Source organism: Atractosteus spatula, unplaced genomic scaffold (genome assembly GCF_055471065.1).
Source record: "Atractosteus spatula isolate fAtrSpa1 unplaced genomic scaffold, fAtrSpa1.hap1 Scaffold_70, whole genome shotgun sequence".
NCBI lineage: Eukaryota > Metazoa > Chordata > Actinopteri > Semionotiformes > Lepisosteidae > Atractosteus > Atractosteus spatula.
In genome coordinates, this window is record NW_028296902.1 from 150,827 (window position 1) to 157,500 (window position 6,674).

Here is a 6,674-nt window from a genome sequence, read left to right on the forward strand (position 1 = left end):
ATTTTAAAAACATGGCTAAGCATGGGTTTAAAGTATATTCAACGGTGCAGGTGCATTCAAAGAAATAGAGTTTCCCAAGCCCTCAGAAAGAATTACCATTTCTAAAGATGTCTAGTTTCAAGCATTAACATCCAAACTACCTGTCTTAGCTGGAGCAGGGAGTTTGCTAAGCCACCTGAAAGAATTACCATATCCAAAGATGTCTAGTTTCAAGCATTACCATCCAAAGTACCTGTCTTAGCTGGGCCAGGTAGTTTGCCAAGCCATGTGAAAGAATTACCATTTCCAAAGAAGTCTGTTGTAAGCCAGGTTCAATCATGACCATCCAAAGTACCGGTCGTCCCTTTGGGCGAGAGGGTTTCCTGTGTGTCTAGGATGTGTTCTTCCCTTAAACTTGGCCCTGATTATACAATAAAGGATAAGTAACCAGAAAGAGGTGGTATTTCAATTTTACAGTACATAAAAAATACATATATTCCACAGCTCAGCGTGCACATGGTGAGATTCCTGATATTAGATTAATAAAAAATATCAAGGTACTGAAGCTAATTAATAAAGATGCTTTTGACTGACTGGACCTTGGAGCAAGGTGTGTAAATTACAACAGACATTTGTAGAAATGGTAATTCTTTCAGGTGGCTTGGCAAATTTACTGCCCCACCTAAGACAGGTACTTTGGATGTTAATGCTTGAAACTAGACATCACAACTGATCGTATTTTACTAGAGATTCTGTTTAGGATTCAGATGTGCATTCGGACAGCAATCCCTTTCAAGAAATGATACGTTCTGGATGAGGTCAAAGGTGCTGGAACACTGTATTTAGGATGCGATTGTGTGTCTCCTGCTTCAACGCAGTGATATACTGTATATTGATGTGTTCCTGTAATTTCTTGGTACATGCCCAGGGCAGTAAGCAGTCTGAGGATTTATTTCCAGACGGCATAGAGCAGTGAAGCAGTGAACTAGTGCAACACACTGGATCATTATATGATTAGAATCTATTCTACTTAAATTATTACATTATACACAATTTGAGTTCATTTTAAAAAGTAAAAGGTAATGAAAGGAATGCATTTTCATAAGAAAGATAATATCGATATGCATGTGATAATCGTCCTTATATCATGTAGTACGTCATTTGCACACTTTGTGGGCTTGAAATACAAAGAAAATCATGTTCTATGGTACAAGATAAATACAAAACTTAAGCTTTTTTTAATTAGATTTGTTTATAAAGCATAAGCATTACATTACATTAATATATGTGAAAATAACATTTTAGAATCATACGTTTAGTATATTTAGTCCCTAATGCTGAAGGAAATGATCATTTGTTTAACATGCACAGGTGTGTCTCAAAGGATGCATTGCTCCTGAAGGGCTCTTAAACCCTGCATTTCAGATGCCTAGCTGTATCCTTCAAATGTGGCACCTCAGAATGACTTCTAACCTTACCTGTGGTGTCTATAATCCCTATTGCTTAATGCATGGTGAAAGCTTTGTATATATGTGTCTAACAATAAGGAATGGGCCCCTGTGACACTCATTTGCCTGTTTCACAAATTATCATATTTTACTAGAGATTCTGTTTGGGATTCAGATGTGCATTTGGACAGCAATCCCTTTCGAAGAATGTTACGTTCTGGATGAGGTCAAAGGTGCAAGAACACTGTGTTTAGGATGTGTTTGCAGTGATTCTGTGTCTCTAGCTTCAACACAGTGATATATATATATATGCTCAGTGATTTATAGGTACATGCCCAGGGCAATAAGTAGACTGAGGATTTATTTCCAGACGGCATAGAGCTTTGATGCAGTGAAGTAGTGCAACACACTTTATCATTACATTATAAGAATCTATTCTACTTAAATCATTAGGTAGGTTAGGGTTACTGTTAGGTGCAGGAGCACTGTATTTAGGATGTGTTTATATATATATATGCTCACTGATTTTTTGGTACATGCCCAGGGCAATAATCATTATGAGGATTTATTTCCAGATGTGCTAGAGGTAGTGTTGTGAAATACTTCATCACACTGGATTGCAGGTTTAAACCCCCTGCACTCTTACTCCTTAAAAACCAACAAATGCAGATATGTAGCAATCACATTGTAACAGGGATGACTGTGACTTAATTCTTGTACTAGTAAACTTCTGGTACCTTTAGGGTACGGTGTTCCCTGAAGGGCTCTCAAACCCCGCATTTCAGATGCCTAGCTGTATCGCTGATGTGTTGCACCTCAGAATCACTTTTAAACCTTACCTCTGGTATCTTTAATCCCTATTGCCCAACGCATGGTGAAAGTATTGCATAGATGTGTCTGAAAATGAGCAATGGGCCCCTGAGAGACTCATTTGCCTGTTTCACAAATGATCATATTTGACTAGAGATTCTGTTTGGGATTCAGTTGTGCATTCTGACAGCAATCCCTTTCAAGAAATGATACGTTCTGGATGAGGTCAAAGGTGCTGGAACACTGTATTTCGGATGCGATTGTGTGTCTCCTGTAATGTCTTGGTACATGCCCAGGGCAGTGGCATATATAGATGTGCTCCTGTAATGTCTTGGTACATGCCCAGGGCAGTAAGCAGTCTGAGGATTTATTTCCAGACGGCATAGAGCAGTGAAGCAGTGAAGTAGTGCAACACACTGGATCATTATATTATTAGAATGTATTTGTTTAACATGCACGGGTCTGTCTCAATGGATGCAGTGCTCCTTAAAGGGCTCTCAAACCCTGCATTTCAGATGCCTAGCTGTATCCCTCACATGTGGCACCTCAGAATGACTTCTACTTTATTCTACTTAAATTATTACATTATACACAATTTGAGTTCATTTTTAAAAGTAAAAGGTAATGAAAGGAATGGAAGATATGTAGCAATCACATTGTAACAGGGGTGGCAGTGACTTAATGCTTGTACTAAGCATTAGTACCTAAGTCCACTAGTTGACTTCTGGTACCTTTAGGGTACGGTGTTCCCTGAAGGGCTCTCAAACCCCGCATTTCAGATGCCTAGCTGTATCGCTGATGTGTTGCACCTCAGAATCACTTTTAAACCTTACATCTGGTATCTTTAATCCCTATTGCTCAACGCATGGTAAAAGTATTGCATACATGTGTCTGAAAAAGAGCAATGGGCCCATGAGAGACTCATTTGCCTGTTTCACAAATGAACATATTTGACTAGAGATTCTGTTTGGGATTCAGTTGTGCATTCTGACTGCAATCCCTTTCAAAAAACGATACATTCTGGATGAGTTCAAAGTTGCAGGAACACTGTATTTATGATGTGTTTGCAGTTATTCTGTGTCTCTAGCTTCAACACAGTGATATATATATATATATGCTCACTGATTTTTTGGTACATGCCCAGGGCAATAATCATTATGAGGATTTATTTCCAGATGTGCTAGAGGTAGTGTTGTGAAATACTTCATCACACTGGATTGCAGGTTTAAACCCCCTGCACTCTTACTCCTTAAAAACCAACAAATGCAGACACACATTCGCATCCGAAATACAGTGTTCCAGCACCTTTGACCTCATCCAGAACGTATCATTTCTTGAAAGGGATTGCTGTCCGAATGCACATCTGAATCCCAGAGAGAATCTCTAGTAAAATACGATCAGTTGTGATGTCTAGTTTCAAGCATTAACATCCAAAGTATCTGTCTTAGGTGGGGCAGTAAATTTGCCAAGCCACCTGAAAGATTTACCATTTCTAAAGATGTCTGTTGTAATTTACACACCTTGCTCCAAGGTCCAGTCAGTCAAAAGCATCTTTATTAATTAGCCTCAGTGCCTTGATATTTTTAATTAATCTAATATCAGGAATGTGATATTGTAACACTGTGGAATGTATGTATTTTTTATGTACTGTAAAATCGAAATACCACCTCTTTCTGGTTACTTATCCTTTATTGTATAATCAGGGCCAAGTTTAAGGGAAGAACACATCCTAGACACACAGGAAACCCTCTCGCCCAAAGGGACGACCGGTACTTTGGATGGTCATGATTGAACCTGGCTTACAACAGACTTCTTTGGAAATGGTAATTCTTTCACATGGCTTGGCAAACTACCTGGCCCAGCTAAGACAGGTACTTTGGATGGTAATGCTTGAAACTAGACATCTTTGGATATGGTAATTCTTTCAGGTGGCTTAGCAAACTCCCTGCTCCAGCTAAGACAGGTAGTTTGGATGTTAATGCTTGAAACTAGACATCTTTAGAAATGGTAATTCTTTCTGAGGGCTTGGGAAACTCTATTTCTTTGAATGCACCTGCACCGTTGAATATACTTTAAACCCATGCTTAGCCATGTTTTTAAAATTAAATTATAACGATTTCTGTGTTTGATAATGGTAGCAAAGGCTTCCTCCACCCACTGCTTTGCCAAAGGGGAGTGCTGTTTTCTGGGATGGGTGGAATCTTTGCTCGGGGTAACTTTCTGCTGAGTGCAATATACCTTTCACTTTTCACCTGTAATTGAGACAGGAGGTACAGTAACTCTGAGACTTGACTAAGGTCCTGGATATTGAATCACCACTACGATCAAGAGGTAAGACTTTACATTTTTTCTTTTAAATGCATTTGCTGATAACCCTTTAAAACTAATATGCAGTCAGGCTGATGCATCTTTATTCTTAAGCGTCTCTCAGTGCATTGATATTGTTTTTACTAATCTAATATCAAGAATCTCATCATGTGCATGCTGAGGTGTGGACTATATCTTTGTGTTAAATGGTATTGTTTTGTATATTGTATAATTGAAATACAGCCTCTTTCTGGTTACAAGTATTGGCTTAGAAGACTTCTCCTTGCATTGTATAATCAGGGCCAGTTCAATGGGGCATTTCATTAATTGAGAGCTCTTTCTAGGAGAAAATGCAGTAATTTTTAGTAGTGAATTGCATTTGTTGGTTTTTAACGAGTAAGAGTGCAGGGGGTTTAAACCCGCAATCCAGTGTGTTGAAGTATTTCACAACACTACCTCTAGCACATCTGGAAATAAATCCTCATAATGATTATTGCCCTTGGCATGTACCAAAAAATCAGTGAGCATATATATATATATCACTGTGTTGAAGCTAGAGACACAGAATATCTGCAAAGACATCCTAAATACAGTGTTCCTGCACCTTTGAACTCATCCAGAATGTATCGTTTTTTGAAAGGGATTGCTGTCAGAATGCACAACTGAATCCCAAACAGAATCTCTAGTCAAATGTGATCATTTGTGAAACAGGCAAATGAGTCTCTCAGGGGCCCATTGCTCATTTTCAGACACATGTATGCGATACTTTCACCATGTGTTGAGCAATAGGGATTAAAGATACCAGATGTAAGGTTTAAAAGTGATTCTGAGGTGCAACACATCAGCGATACAGCTAGGCATCTGAAATGCGGGGTTTGAGAGCCCTTCAAGGAACACCGTACCCTAAAGGTACCAGAAGTCCACTAGTGGACTTTGGTACTAATGCTTAGTACAAGCATTAAGTCACTGTCACCCCTGTTACAATGTGATTGCTACATATCTGCATTTGTTGGTTTTTAAGGAGTAAGAGTGCAGGGGGTTTAAACCTGCAATCCAGTGTGATAAAGTATTTCACAACACTACCTCTAGCACATCTGGAAATAAATCCTCATAATGATTATTGACTTGGGCATGTACCAAAAAATCAGTGAGCATATATATATATATCACTGTGTTGAAGCTAGAGACACAGAATATCTGCAAAGACATCCTAAATACAGTGTTCCTGCAACTTTGAACTCATCCAGAATGTATCGTTTTTTGAAAGGGATTGCTGTCAGAATGCACAACTGAATCCCAAACAGAATCTCTAGTCAAATGTGATCATTTGTGAAACAGGCAAATGAGTCTCTCAGGGGCCCATTGCTCATTTTCAGACACATGTATGCGATACTTTCACCATGTGTTGAGCAATAGGGATTAAAGATACCAGAGGTAAGGTTTAAAAGTGATTCTGAGGTGCAACACATCAGCGATACAGCTATGCATCTGAAATGCGGGGTTTGAGAGCCCTTCAGGGAACACTGTACCCTAAAGGTACCAGAAGTCCATTAGTGGACTTAGGTACTAATGCTTAGTACAAGCAAAAAGTCACTGTCACCCCTGTTACAATGTGATTGCTACATATCTTTCATTCCTTTCATTACCTTTTACTTTTAAAAATGAACTCAAATTATGTATAATGTAATAATTTAAGCAGAATAAAGTAGAAGTCATTCTGAGGTGCCACATGTGAGGGATACAGCTAATCATCTGAAATGCAGGGTTTGAGAGCCCTTTCAGGAGCACTGCATCCATTGAGACAGACCCGTGCATGTTAAACAAATAGATTCTAATAATATAATGATCCAGTGTGTTGCACTACTTCACTGCTTCACTGCTCTATGCCGTCTGGAAATATATCCTCAGACTGCTTACTGCCCTGGGCATGTACCAAGACATTACAGGAGCACATCTATATATGCCACTGCGTTGAAGCAGGAGACACACATTCGCATCCGAAATACAGTGTTCCAGCACCTTTGACCTCATCCAGAACGTATCATTTCTTGAAAGGGATTGCTGTCCGAATGCACATCTGAATCCCAAACAGAATCTCTAGTAAAATACGATCATTTGTGAAACAGGCAA